At 35.0% G+C, this 15,586-nt stretch overlaps 1 protein-coding gene across 4 annotated transcripts in view; it reads right to left on the reverse strand.

The window, feature by feature from the left end:
- LOC136034528 (dihydropyrimidinase-like) overlaps window positions 1-15,586 on the reverse strand; it is a 255,283-nt gene that overhangs the window by 83,164 nt on the left and 156,533 nt on the right. The gene's annotated exons all lie outside the window — the stretch shown is intronic.

Below are 15,586 nucleotides of genomic sequence, written 5' to 3' on the forward strand. Positions count from 1 at the left end.
GTTCTTTTTTGCCGTCCTATGGTTTTAATATTTCAGCGTAAGACGTCAATTATGGTTCTTTAACACAACGTGGTAGCACCTTTTGGCTCCCTATGCAAATTTTGGAACGTTCTTTTTTGCCGTCCTATGGTTTTAATATTTCAGCGTAAGACGTCAATTATGGTTCTTTAACACAACGTGGTAGCACCTTTTGGCTCCCTATGCAAATTTTTGGAACGTTCTTTTTTGCCGTCCTATGGTTTTAATATTTCAGCGTAAGATGTCAATTTTGTTCTTTAGCACTATGTGGTAAGACATTCGACTCCCTGTGCAAATTTTTGGCAAGTTCCTTTTTTTGGCCGTCCTACGGTTTTAATATTTCAGCGTAAGATGTCAGTTATAGTTCTTTAACAATACGTGGTAGGACCATTCGGTTCCCTCTGCACACTTTTTGCCGTTCTATGGTTTCAATATTTCAGTGTAAGACGTCAGTTATGTTTCCTTCACAATACGTGGTAAGACCTTTCACACTAGAATAACTTCAGACTTTATATGTTATGCAATCTTACGGAGCAAATTTTGCCCCGTAACGTATGCAGTGCTAGGTAGACTTGAATTCTATTTAGTATAATATATAATTACAAAAGTTTTATTTTAAGTTATTGTTAAGTTGAACATAGTAGCAGGAAAATAGAATATATGGATGATCAATCAATAAATCTTGTAAACCAATTGATAAACTTTCCTAGAAGGCCTTTAACACTTAATCAGAGCTTGAATCTCCGTTTCCATTGCAGGTTTTTATTTTTTAAGTTTATTTATGATGAATGTTATGGTCTTAGATAACAAAAATGATGGGTTTATAGATTTTCACTTCAACCTAGTGCTGTGATTGGCAATGCGCAGGCCCCACCGGTGTGACATGGCAATATTTTGGTTAGTCATGGACAGGACGTGCACCCTTCGGTTGACTATACTTTAGAACCTTAACTTCAAAAAAAATTCAAGTGAATGACGTCACACTTAATTTCATTTAAAGAGTAAAACGATATACGATAGTATTGCAATTACGTTGCACATCGTATGAAAGGTTTTATTTATAGGCAATATAGTATACAGGTAATATTTAGTATATAGGTATATAGGCAATATTTAAGACATCAATTATGGTTCTTTAACACAAAGTGGTAGCACCTTATGGCTTCCTGTGCAAATTTTGGTACGTTCTTTTTTTTGCCGTCCTACGGTTTTAATATTTCAGCGTAAGACGTCAATTATGGTTCTTTAACACAACGTGGTAGCACCTTCTGGCTTCCTGTGCAAATTTTAGTACGTTCTTTTTTTGCCGTCCTACGGTTTTAATATTTCAGCGTAAGACGTCAATTATGGTTCTTTAACACAACGTGGTAGGACCTTCTGGCTTCCTGTGCAAATTTTGGTACGTTCTTTTTTTGCCGTCCTACGGTTTTAATATTTCAGCGTAAGACGTCAATTATGGTTCTTTAACACAACGTGGTAGCACCTTCTGGCTTCCTGTGCAAATTTTGGTACGTTCTTTTTTTGCCGTCCTACGGTTTTTAATATTTTCAGCGTAAGACGTCAATTATGGTTCTTTAACACAACGTGGTCAGACCTTCTGGCTTCCTGTGCAAATTTTGGTACTTTCTTTTTTTTGCCGTCCTACGGTTTTAATATTTCAGCGTAAGACGTCAATTATGGTTCTTTAACACAACGTGGTAGCACCTTCTGGCTTCCTGTGCAAATTTTGGTACGTTCTTTTTTTTGCCGTCCTACGGTGCCGACCCTGCTCCTAAAGTATTTCTCATTTTACCCATACAATCATTACATAATCTGATTTCACTGGTGTCAATTAGCACTAGATTTCATGGGGCGTCAATGAGTCTTCATTTTTTTTGGTAATTAATACAATTAAAAGTTATTTTTACTATTTGTAACAACGCAATTTGTAAGCTTATTGACCTTAACTTCTAAGGTTTCTGTTCCTTTCGAAACATGACGTTTTGCGACCAGCCTACGATTACAACTTGCACTAAAAAGACAAAATATTTATATCGTTAGAATTAATGATTCAAATCTATCTATTCCCTGAAGAAGCACCGTGTCATTACTAATGCTTTGTTTTTGAGAATGATCTAAACACTCAATTGCATTTAAAGAGTAAAACGATATACGATAGTATTGCAATTACGTTGCACATCGCATGGAAGGTTTTATATATAGGCAATATAGTATACAGGCAATATTTAGTATATAGGTATATAGGCAATATTTTCCCCTTAGATACCAAGTCCAAGCCCTTTTAAGCTTCTGTCGGGTGAATAGGCGTAGAAATCTGAATCAGAAATTTTATATATCACGAGGCAGAGTTTTAGAAATTGCTTAGGCGGGGCATGAACCAAAATCAGTTGGGATCCACTGGCCAAGCGCAGAGGCGTAATCTATTATGGAGAAAGGGACAACTTCACCTCCCAGACATCGGTTCCTTCCAGGCCCCAGTTCCCACTCCCAGCTGAAATTTAGTTTCTTCAAAATATTGTCAGAACTAAGATAAGACTTCATAATTCAAGCATCCACAGAAACGGGTCAAGTTTTCTTTAATATATTTTTAACTTTATGATATTGTATGACTCAATTTTAAGTTTCTCTGTAATTTTCACTTGATTTGTGAAAAATGGCTCCAACTGTGCTTTCCCTCCCTCTCCTCTCCAGGATTTTGACGAAATTACGGCACTGGCCAAGTGTTGAAGAACTTGTGTAATTATGAAAAGGTTATACTTAACGTAATGTAACTTAACCACTTATCAAACAGTTCGTGGTAACGAACTGTAGTAAGGAACGACCCGGCTCAATAGAGACTAAAACTCTAAAAAATGGAATTTTGATACCAATAGCTACATCAAAAGAATCACATTCATGCTGATTTTAAATATATAAGTTTCATCAAGTTTAGTCTTACGCACCAAAAGTTACGAGCCTGAGAAAATTTGTGTTATTTTAGAAAATAGGTGAAAACATCCCCTAAAAGTCATAGAATCTTAACGAAAATTACACCATCAGATTCAGCGTATCAGAGAACCCTACTGTATAAGTTTCAAGCTCCTATCTACAAAAATGTGGAATTTTGTATTTTTTTGCCAGAAAGCAGATCACGGATGCGTGTTTATTTTTATTTTTTTTTTTTTTTTCTTTTCCCAGGGGTGATCGTATCGACCCAGTTGTCCTTGAATGTTGCGAAAGGGCTCATTCTAACGGAAATGAAAAGTTCTAGTGACCTTTAAGTGACCAAAAAAATTGGAGGGCACCTAGGCCCCCTCCCACGCTAATTATTTTCCCAAAGTCAACGGATCAAAATTCTGAGATAGCCATTTTATTCAGCGTAGTCGAAAAACCTTACAACTATGTCTTTGGGGACGACTTACTCCTCCACAGTCCCCGTGGGAGGGGCTACAAGTTACAAACATTGACCAGTGCTTACATATAGTAATGGTTATTGGGAAGTGTACAGGTGTTTTCAGGAGGATTTTTTGGTTGGGGGGAGGGGTTGAAAAGAGGGGGATATACTGCGGGAACTTTCCATCGAAGAATTTGTCATGGGGGAAGAAAATTTCCATGAAGGGAGCACAGGATTTACTAGCATTATTTAAATAAAACAATGAAAAAATAAATATGTTTTTTTCAGCTGGAAGTAAGGAGCAGCATTAAAACTTAAAACGAACAGAAATTATTACCGATATGAGGGGCTCACCTCCTCCTAATACCTCGCTCTTTACGCTAAAGTATTTTTAGCAATGTCAACTATTTATTCTACGGCTTTTGTGATTCAGGGGTCATTCTTAATGAATTGGGCCAAAATTTAAGATTTAGTGTAAAGAGAAAGGTACTGACGAGGGGGCGAACCCTCTCATATGTATAATAAAAACATGAGAATAAAAAATTCTTTACGTAAGCTAGTTTATAAGTTACCTATATCTTTTACTAATAAAAAAATTCGTAAAAAATTAAAAGCTCTAGCTGCCTTTTTTATTAACCAAAAAATTGGAGGGCAACCAGGCTTCCTCCCCCGCTCTTTTTCTCAAAATCATACGATCAAAATTATGAGAAAGCCATTTAGCCAAAAAAAAAAAATGCAAATTTCGTTTTAATTATTTCTCTGCGGAGAGCCAAAATCAAAACATGCATTGATTCAAAAACGTTCAGAAATTAAATAAAAAAAACAAGTTTTTTCAACTGAAAGTAAGGAGCGACATTAAAACTTAAAACGAACAGAAATTACTTCGTATATGAAAGGGGCTGCTTCCTCATCAACGCCTCGCTCTTTACGCTAAAGTTTTTTACTTTTTTAAAAATAAGATTTGAGAGAAAGAGTCAAACTATAGCGTAAAGAGCGGGGCGTTGACGAGGAAGCAGCCCCTTTCATATACGAAGTAATTTTTGTTCGTTTTAAGTTTTAATGTCGCTCCTTACTTTCAGTTGAAAAAACTTGTTTTTTTTATTTAATCACAGAAAATTGTGCATGTAATGTGAAAGCGGCTGATATTGTTCGTCACCTAATGTTAGTTTATACGTCATTCGAATTAAGTTTTGAAATTCGCTTAAATTTCTTTTATAATAAAAAGCACTATGAAAAATGTTCGAAAACAAGCGAAAATAAAGTTTCTTTTTTGGCAAGTAAGTTTAGATCATTCTCAAAAACAAAGCATTAGTAATGACACGGTGCTTCTTCAGGGAATAGATTGATTTGAATCAGTAATTCTAACGATATAAATATTTTGTCTTTTTAGTGCAAGTTGTAATCGTAGGCTGGTCGCAAAACGTCATGTTTCGAAAGGAACAGAAACCTTAGAAGTTAAGGTCAATAAGCTTACAAATTGCGTTGTTACAAATAGTAAAAATAACTTTTAATTGTATTAATTACCAAAAAAAAATGAAGACTCATTGACGCCCCATGAAATCTAGTGCTAATTGACACCAGTGAAATCAGATTATGTAATGATTGTATGGGTAAAATGAGAAATACTTTAGGAGCAGGGTCTTAGGTAGGATTTTATTCGGGAGGAGGGGGCTTGATATCGATAAAAACCCAAAGAATAGCCAAATTGGATGGAAAGGTAAGAAAATGCAGGAAGTTTTTATAATCGCAAGATTTCAAGGAAAGCAAGGGCCCATCGACCTCCTTCTCCAGCTGCACAAGCCTGATTAGAAATATCAACCTCAGTATGAATATTTTCAGAACCTCCATAAGGATATTCACCTAGTCCTACTACTACTACTGCTACATTTACTACTACTACTACTAACAACTCAATGCAGCAATAAGCCACCTAAGGCAACAGGTGCGTACGCTTTTCTGGACTAATCTACCCAAAGTATAATCCTTGCACCCACTCCTAGGTATTTTTGGAGAATTAATGATTTTGGGCGGGAGTATTGGATTTTCCCTTCTCCCCTTCATAAGTGCTTGACTGTGCATAAGAAATAGCAATAATAGCAGCTCCGTATCAAAAAGTAGGGCATTATTAATAACGACCAAATGGTGTGCATACTATTTACATTGTAAATATAGCCAAAAAATCACTTGCTATGTAGCCTAAGTTCGGAGCAGTGCCTATTTGTTATGGGTCATAACATCACGGGCGCCAGTAGGAAATGTTCCAGGGGGAGGGAGTAGACACCAAAATGGCAGCGGTGATGGTTGATAGGTAATATATTTCAGGATATCTTTTTGGTAGGAATAAGCTGATTTTTAAATACTTTTAGGAGAAAACTCGCAGATAAAAAGAGCAATTAAATTGCATGCAAAATGAAACACAATACAACAAATTTTAAACAAGGATTCCTGGCAAAGAGATCAATTTATTTAATCAGCAATATATTTAATTATTATGCATTTAATCTTAAAGGAAAATCAAACTCAAACTAAAATTACAGTAGGATTTATTGCTTCTGTATATTATACCACATGTAGACTTGTCTTTATGCAATTTTCTACGCCTGAGAATAGTTTACAGAAGGAGTAGAGATACTCAAAAATCATACTGCCTGCATACATACCATGTTTTGATTTTATAACGGCCATGTAAAATGTATCTCTTTCATAACAGGACAATTCTCCCCCTGGACTTGAATCCCTCATATATTCAGACATTAAAAAAAAAAATAGAATAACGAAAGAAAAATAGAATCTAAACTTACTATCCAGCTTTCAAATTGACCCTCTTTCTTTTTATTATTTTATTCAACTAAATAAAATGAACAGGTTCTAAAAAAATTTCGTCACAAGAGGATCTTACAAATAGCTTGTGATTAAAAAAATGGGAGTGACGCGGACAAATATTCACCAAAACTAAAAATAGAATTCTCATGACAATTGCATCCCTGTATTAGATACACCATATTAGAGAACCCTACCGTAGAGGTTTCAAGTCACAATCTTCGAAATGTGAAATTTCCCCTTTTTTTCAGAAGAAACATCGTCTATACATTATTTTTTTTGTCCAGGGGTGATTGTATCAAACCCAAGGTCCAAGGTAATTGGGAGGGAGCTCATTTAAACGTAAATCTAAAGCCCTTTTTAAGTGACCATATAGATCGGGCCAGGGGAAGGTCTTGTTTTCTGACATTTTAGGGCACCAAACTACGACTTTATTCCGAAGAGGACAAATTTGCAATCAATTTAAAATTCAGAAAAGCTAATTGCATTAAAAGTATCAATAACTATGATTTAGGCTTCCCAATTGCAAAAGAAGTAATACCACACGGTGGCAGTACTGGATTCAACCAAGTTGATTCGCTTTATTTGTATTGAAATTAGGCTATAGTCGGTGATCTGTAATTGATGAGAGGTGGTGAATAATTGCATAGGTGGGGATAGAGTAGATTCCTAAAAAAAAAATTACATTTTAATGGACAAACTGCTCACTTTTCATGAGGTTTCGGATAAATGTTGAAAGAGGCAGTGGGGGGGGGAGTAGGAATTCATTAAAAATTTTCTCTATACAGGTAAGAAATTTTAAGAAATTAAAAATGTTCTCTATACAGGTAAGATGTTACATTCCCATATCTACCACACAGAGGTGGAAAAAGCAAGGCATGTCAGCAGAACAGCCCTGCGAGGAAATTTCTTTGGGATGGCAAATACTCGCTAGAAGCTTAGTTTTCAGTAATTTTAAATGGTAATATTTTTTGTTTTCTATTTATATGAGGTACTTTAATGTATTTAAACAAATATATGTAATACATTTATCGACAAAAAACTATCCTATTGTAGAGGTTGTGCTGGCTTCAGTTATGTAGAAGATCAAAAGTCTCTCAGAATTTCAATCCATACAAACAACGATACTCCTTTTCATCCAAACAAAATTCTTTACTAGCAATATTAACAATGATTAATTACGGAAATTACTATTCGTCGAAATTTTTTTTTTACAACATTCAAATTTTATCCAAAATTGAAATTGCAAATTTAAACGTAGGACGGAACTAATCAATGTACAATTATTGATTAACATATTTTGAAAGCAATTAACCAAGGATTTAAGGGCCGGGTACGTCAAATTGTATCTTGGTTAGGCCTGGGTACGATCTGGAAAACAATCAGAAATTAAATAAAAAAAAAGAGCTTTTCAACTGAAAGCAAGGGAGTTGAACAAATTATTCTTTATATGAAGGGGGCTGTTTCCTCCTTAGCTCCTTACTCTTTACTGTGAAGTTTCACTTTATCCAAATAATTAAAGAAAATTTGCAAATGAAAAAAAAAAATTTCGAAGCACTAAAATTGTTTTTTTAATGTGAAAGGTGTTGAGGAGGGGATAATCCCCCTTACTTCAAGAGTTATTTATATTTGTTTCAAGTTTCAAACTTGCTCCTTACTTTATCTGAAAAACCTTTTCTATTTGTTAGTTACATTATGAAATTGTAGTTTTATGAATACAATACTTTTGGTAACGTAGAAGAAACGATCGATATTTTCAATGATCTCTGTTTGGATTTTGATCGGTAATTAAACAGTTCGTGGTAATGACCGGTAAATATGGAGCGACCCGGCTCGTAGTAACTGAAACTCTAAAAACGGGATTTTGACACCTATAGATATGTCAAAAGAATTGACGTATTATGCTGATTCCAAATATATAAGTTTCATTAGGTTTAGTTTTACCCATAAAAAGCTACGAACCAAAATATGAGGTAAATTTTTGCCAGGGTTGAATTGTTCAGAGGATATTTCTGTGGGAAGTGGGGATATTTCAGTGAAGGTGGATCCAGGAGTCCTTGCGTTATTTAAAAAACGATCAAAAATTAAATGAATATTTTTCAACTGAAAGTGTGGAGCAACATTAAAACTAACAACGAAGAGAAATCATTACGTATATGAGGGGGATTGCCACCTCCTCAACACCTCGCTCTTAATGGTAAAGTTGAAATTTTGTCCCAAATCTTTAAAACTGACCCCTGGAACACACCTACACAAGGGTCGTTTAATTAAAAAAGTACCAAAAAACAGTAGCGCGAAGAGCGAGGTGTTGAGGAGGGGAGCAATTGCTTTCATATACGTAATAATTTCGGTTCGTTTAAATTGTAATGCTGCTTCTTACTTTCAGTTCAAAAAACTTGTTTTTTTTATTTAATGAAACTTAGAGACATACATTTTTATAAAGGCAATGACAAAAGTATGTCAATTAAAGTAAAAGTATATAAAAATGAAAAGAAAGTAATTACAAAAAATACAAAAAACAATAGCCTACTTACAAAAACTAAGATATAAAATCCCAGCATGAGTTCCGTTGAGCAATGTCGAAGCGTTAGACGGATATTTTTTAACAATATCGACAGTTATGAACTTGGTTATCAAACACCAAAATATTTAATGACTTTAGACTCAGTGTTTATAAAAACTAACGCATTGTCACAGTAGTTTGTTCAAAGTAAAACATTAAGACTAAGATTAAGAAAATCAAACAAAAAATTTTAATTCGAATTCAATTTTGAATACCAAAAACCAACATGTTTGACACCTTTATACTTAATAAATGTAAAAAATTGAATCTTTTTCAAAGTGACAATTAGATAAATACAATCACTCCTGAAAAATTACGAAAATAAAACATAAAAAACGTATCCGTTTAGGGGGAAAATACAGAAATTCCCAGCATTCCGTTCAGGAGAACATTGTTGATTATAGTGCTTCATATATCTGCTCATGGGTACTCTTGCAATGCAAGCAAAAGTTGACGGCATATTCTACCAAAATATTCAAATTATAAGAACTTTCTTGTGTACTAATAACTGTACAAATTAGAAACAAACAAATAAATATTTAGGATCACCATAAGAAGCGGAATTTTTGATTGAACGTTATTAATAGTTAGGGTCTTATAATTTCTTTATTGACAAGGATCGTTATTTACTTACCATTCATTACTATGAAGAACTTGATTGTTTTTTTTTTTTTTTTTTTTTTTTTTTTTTTTTTTTTTTTTTTTTGCGTGTTACTCCAACAAAATCATATAGAAAAAATATTTGTGGAAAACTGGAAAGGGGTCACTCAGTCACAAATTAGAAGTTATATTTTCCTTATTAAGGGTCAAAATCTATTGGCAGGCAACAATTGGGCAACACATTTTTTTTCTAGGGTTTTCCCCTATTCTACTCTCTTTCCTTTGGTTTCCTTATAATTACTTTATAGTCCCAAATTTCCAGGGGGACCATGGCCCCCCTGCCCCCTCCCCCCTGCCGGCGCCCATAACGAACATGGAACTTAAGAATAATATAGAATTAAAATTACCAAAAATACGAAGTTAAAGAAAACCATGCAAGTGCAAGAGCCACATTTTAATACAGATGCCACTGGTAATAAGAGCAATAGTTATACTAATTATTTCCACGCCTTTTGATTTTTTTTTCATTAATACTTGAAAAAATAGCCTCAATTGAATACATTTTTGTACACTATTCTATATATTAAATTTGAAAAAAGGAAGTTATTTTCAGGTGAAAGTAGGGAGCAGCATTAAAACTCAGAGCGATCAGATATTATAACGCATATGAAGGGGGTTGCCCCCCATCAACACCTCACTCTTCGCACTGAAGTTTTTTACTACTTTAAAGAAATCTTCTTGTTGTTCTACTTAAACGACCACAGTGTTTCAGGAGTCCTTAATAAAGAATTGGGACAAGATTCCAACTTTAGAGTAAAGAGCGAGTTTTGAGAAGGGGGCAAGCTCTTCCATATACGTTATAATTTCTGTTCGTTTTAAGTTTTAATGCTGCTTCTTACTTTCAGTTGAAAAACAAAATTGACCGCCTAATATTCGAGTTTTAACAAAAGATTATATTAGAAACCTTACAACTCTTAGTTACGAAAATAAATATAACTGTTTCTAAACCACTTTCTCTCAAGCATTATAAAAGTCAAAATATTTATTTTCCTATTGCTCTAATCCATGGAAATAAAAATACTCTGTTATGTATATCAAAACGCTGCAATTGATACACGTCAAATGATTTTTTTTTGTGTTTCAATACACAATCTTTGTAACAATCAAGGCATGGACCCCTTTAAAATCGTGCACATGAGATGGCGGAGTATGTATGCTGGAATTGTGCCGTGTATGGCACGAGGCTTGCCTGACATAGCATGAAAAGGCGCGTCGTTGCGGAAATGTACCACGCGGAACAAATAGAACCGTTTTAACTTATGGGTAGTGTGGGTATTTTTCAAGGATGCGATTTTCAAATTGTTTTGGATAGAGGCAAGAATCATGGTGAGTGGCTGTGCCAAATCAAAAGGCTTCAACTACATAAGTTTTAAAGGAGAACGGAAAAACTGAAATTTGTGTTTCAAGATTTTTGACCGTTATTAAGGAACAGTTGTTCGCATAGGAGAGGTTATTTCGGTACCATATCTGAATAAACCGGCCCTGGTTGAATTTCCATATTTGGGAGAGGAGAAGTGGATCTAAACGGGAATCCATTGTCAAATAATGGTTATTAGGAATGTGTTTCCCAATAAAAAAAACATTTATTAGGAGTAGTAGATATTTTTTTTTTCTTATTATTGTTAGCCTTGATTTATGTATATTCTGGTATTAAAGGGAAATTGAGTGAGAGTGTTTTTTGTCTTTTTTTTTTTTTAAATAAATAGGTTGAGAATTAGAGGATTGCAGCCGTCCAACATCAGGCTGCTTGAGTCTTCCCCGGGCGGTTGTGTATAAGTATAGTTTTTGTAATTTAGTAGTTAATAAAGCAGTCATTCATTCAAAAAAAAAAAATATGTTCAGGCAGTCGGTAAAAGCATTGAATTCTTAAAATATGTATCCTGAAGTTTCACTCACTTTATCGCATGCCAATAAAATCCGCTGCCCCTTCCCCCTTAAACAAATTGACTAAGGACACTTCTGACTTTTGACTCCATCTTTTAAGAACCATTGACTTTTTAGTTATACTAAAAAAGTGAAAAGAGTGATCAAAACACTATTTGCTACTGTTATATTTGGCTCTTGGATTGTAAAAAAGAAAATATGAGAACTATTCTAGTACGTCAACGGAGATGGGGCCGTGAAATGCGGAAACGGATTCCCCATGCAACCCGACCCCTTTTATTTTGTCAGTTATGTTGGGACAGGATGGTTTCAAAACCTATTTAGACTTGGAGTCAATTTCAATATAAGCGATTTGGTGGAATTTCCAGAATTATTAGGGTTGTAAATTCTATGGATGGTCAACCACATTTTCAGATTATCAATTGACTTTCCCATGGATATTTTCCAATCCCTACAGATTTGGGACATATCCATCGTCTTCCTTCTAAGGTGAGGTTAACTTTATATTAGGGACGCTAATTGGCAAAAGTGCACGGGGAAGTAAAATGTTTTTTTATCAAAATCGAGGGGGAGATTTTGATGTTTCTTTCAATTTTTTTAATGAAAAATCAAGACGGGTATTGCAAAATCTCGGGGCCAATTACCCCCCCCCCAATTAGTTCCTCCGCTTTATTTATGAAAGTAATTTGTAACTGGGCTCATTATCTACCTTATCAAAAAGTTAGTATTCCCTCGGCGCTAGAAATGATATTCATCCATGGCATCATAAAGCTATAGGTCACCCTTTGTAATAACCGTTTAAATAAGAAGAATGTTCTCGTTAGCTGAAGAACAGAACAGGTTTTGAAAGCTGATTTTGCATCTTACTATTTTAAACCAGATGTTACCATTTGCATGATGTATTGACTAAAATAATAATACATATGAAGAGTTAAATATTTCTCACGGGAATTTTAAAGAAGATTTGTGATAGCCAAAATTATATCCGAAAAACACCATAGACACGGTTGTAAGCAGAAAAGCCCAGATTTGAGAATGACATGTGTTTGTCATTGACATTAGCGTCACGATCATTATACAGAACTTGAAAATTAAAATGGAGGACATTTTTGTGAAAAGCATGTGTCAATTATTCTCCAATAATACATCTTCTGACACATTCCTGGTATAGAGAAAAGCCCGAGGGGGCACCGAGTATCAGAAATGACGCACTATGCCACGGTTGGGGGAACTTTGCGCGCGCGCAGCGCTCTGAGATGATGGTAAGCTAGCAACCCTTCGGAAAACCTGCTCAACAAGTTTCCATCTAATTTTCGCAAAATTAGCCTTAAATTTTCTGCTGATTAGGTAAACAAAGATTTTATGCTTGAAAGTTGAAGACAGTACAACTTCAGAAATTACGAGATACATTATTGGCGCAGCAGTCGTCGGGAATTTAAAAAATCTGGGAATCATTTCGTTGGTTTTTATAGATTTCAAACCTTTATTTAAAAATCTCAGCAAAACTCCCAGGGCTGGACCTGACAACATAATTTCTGTAATGTATTATATACCCGGGACCATTTGCATCAGCAGCAGGTATGATCAGCGACAACAGTGCATGTATAATTTTAAGGGGTTGCAAAATTCTCGATGTATCCCACCGCTTCCCTTGCATAGTGATAAACTTACTAATTTTATCTAGTGTTCAGAGGACATAGTAGTAAACGAGGGTATAGAGGGGAGGGTAATATGTTCTGAGGTTGGCCTGAATCTAGCTATTTGAGACTTAAGTACGCTTGTCTTCAGCAACTAATCTTTAAAATATTCTTCACCCCCACCTCCACCCCCAATAAAGTTTCCGCTGTGACAACGAAATGGACTGGAGTTGAAATATGTGTTTCTTTTTATCTCACTATTTTTCTCTTTTTAGATACCGGAGTAAACTATTCGTTCTTTTTTTAAGGATATTTCACATTTATATCATGGCTCAACATATCCAAATTTTAATATTTATATTTTATTTTACATTTATAACTAAGGACCAGATACCACATTTTTTATTAAATGGGTACTTCAAAATAATGTTCACATTATTTTAGATTTATTTATTACACAGCCTATTCAACTAAAACATAAATTATTTGTGCCAAATAAATGGATTTGTTTATAGAAAATCTATTGCACCTCACCCGTCCCCCCAATCCCGAAATTAAAATTACAATAAGTCTATTAATTAGAAAGGAAAGTTTCAATTAAACATAAAGTACATTTCATGAATCCCCTTAACGTTAAAGCAAGTTTAAAATTTGCCAACTCAAGTATCCAAGAGATAATTTGGAAGGGGAGGGGGTAATCCAACAAAAACGTAGAAAAACAGGAAAATTACAAATATAATGAGGAGCACAATTCACAAGCCATATAATACTGCCAATCAATGTCAAAATTGAATATAGCAGGCAAACTCTAAACATAACGTCAAATCTGAAATACAGACAAAAATGTATATTCGAAACTGAAAAGTATCAAACGTAGCGTATGTACCTGGATAGTACCATTTCTAGTAGTTCGGCAACTACGGTTCTTGAATGGAATGCTTAAATCGAGACTTGAATGGGGGCGTTTCAATTGAAATATTTTGCAGACGAATTTATGTGGGCTTCTGTTGAAGGGGCACCTATTTTCTGCGGCCATGCGTGCTGCACAGACCTGAAACGTTTAGCAGAGTTCCCGCCACTCTTGGCACACTTCCGCGACACTCGGCACCTGCCACTTGGTGTACGTGATTTCTTAAATTGGGCACCCGAACCCCTCGGCTTCTGATGCAAGTTTTTAATGAGGGATACATATTTTTTAGTTGAAAAAGGAATAAATGTATTCAGAATTATTGGGTTAAAAACAAACAAATAAATAAACAGGAAAAATTACGAAACATGAACAAAATATGCTTGCAATTTTTTCTTGGTTTTGTTTTCGGGTAAAAACTTCATCTATCATAAAACAAACAAGATAAAACATGATACAAAAACAAAAAAGATAAGAATAAGTTTTTGATTCGTCATGATAAATTTCCAAGTCTTGACGTTTATGCAGTGAAAATAAGGGGTTTAAAGCAATCTTATTCCGACCCCCCCCACAAATGATACTCTCATCCCTCAATATCACGGCCTAACCCCATACCAGCTAAATTGGTGTCTCTCTAGAAATAGCTCTCAACCTTCAATATCACGGTCAAACCACATACCAGCTAAATTGACATCTCTCTAAAAATAGCAAAACACAAAATACAAACAGGTTCTTATTACTACTTCTAGCAAGACATTTTGGCACCAAGGCGACCCGAGGCCAACACAGCTGCGGACACTCCTCCTCTACCCAGAATGGATAGGTAAAAAGCACTATCTTTCGGCAGCCTATCGTCCTTAATTGGTAACAAGTGGCCCAACTGTCTTGAACTTTCTTTTATACTAGCCCTAGAGAGCTGAATAAACCAATTTTTGCATCCTGGACCGTCAATACCTGCAACATTTTCTTTGCTGACATTTCATCTAGGACATTCAAATCATCTACATAATCTAAGTCTAAGACATTTTTACCTTCCCGGTTGAAACTATATTCCTTCATAGTCTTTGCCGAGTTTCATAGGACAAATTCCATCAAATAATCCATGTAACCAGTTGGGAAAAAACCATGAGAAACTCCTGATTTACAGAACAAACAACTAACCCAACTCCTTACCTTAACCGCCACAATATGACTCGGGTACATAGCAGTAATCACTTTAATGTACTCATCCAGTATATCTTTCGAAAGATGAAACCTTTCACCTAAGATTTTTTATCAGCCAAACCACATGGCTGTTCACAATCTATAAAATCGAGGACTTAAGATACGTAAGTCAATACTATAAAAATCTACAAAATATACAATACACTATAAAATCGAAGTGATTCAGATACTTTTGACTGGGGTTTTTTGCTGAGAAAAGTCACGACTAACTGCTTCCTCCCAGTTTTTTAGCATGCTAATACAATATTTTGCTATAATGACGTTTGACCGTATCTTCCAGATCCTTTGCAACAATTTTACGAGTGGGATCCGTTTCACATTTCTCTAATTCACACTTTAACGCCTTCTCCCCTCCCCTTACTTTCCTCTTATTCTTGGAAGATCTATCACAAAAACATCTTGTACAAACCCCTTCTCTCCTCTTAACTCGCTTAAAACATTTTCGCCAATACTTCTAGCTGCGTTTCTAAATTCCCCCCCGAAACATATTATGCTACTTC

This window comes from Artemia franciscana, chromosome 13, assembly GCF_032884065.1.
Source record: "Artemia franciscana chromosome 13, ASM3288406v1, whole genome shotgun sequence".
NCBI lineage: Eukaryota > Metazoa > Arthropoda > Branchiopoda > Anostraca > Artemiidae > Artemia > Artemia franciscana.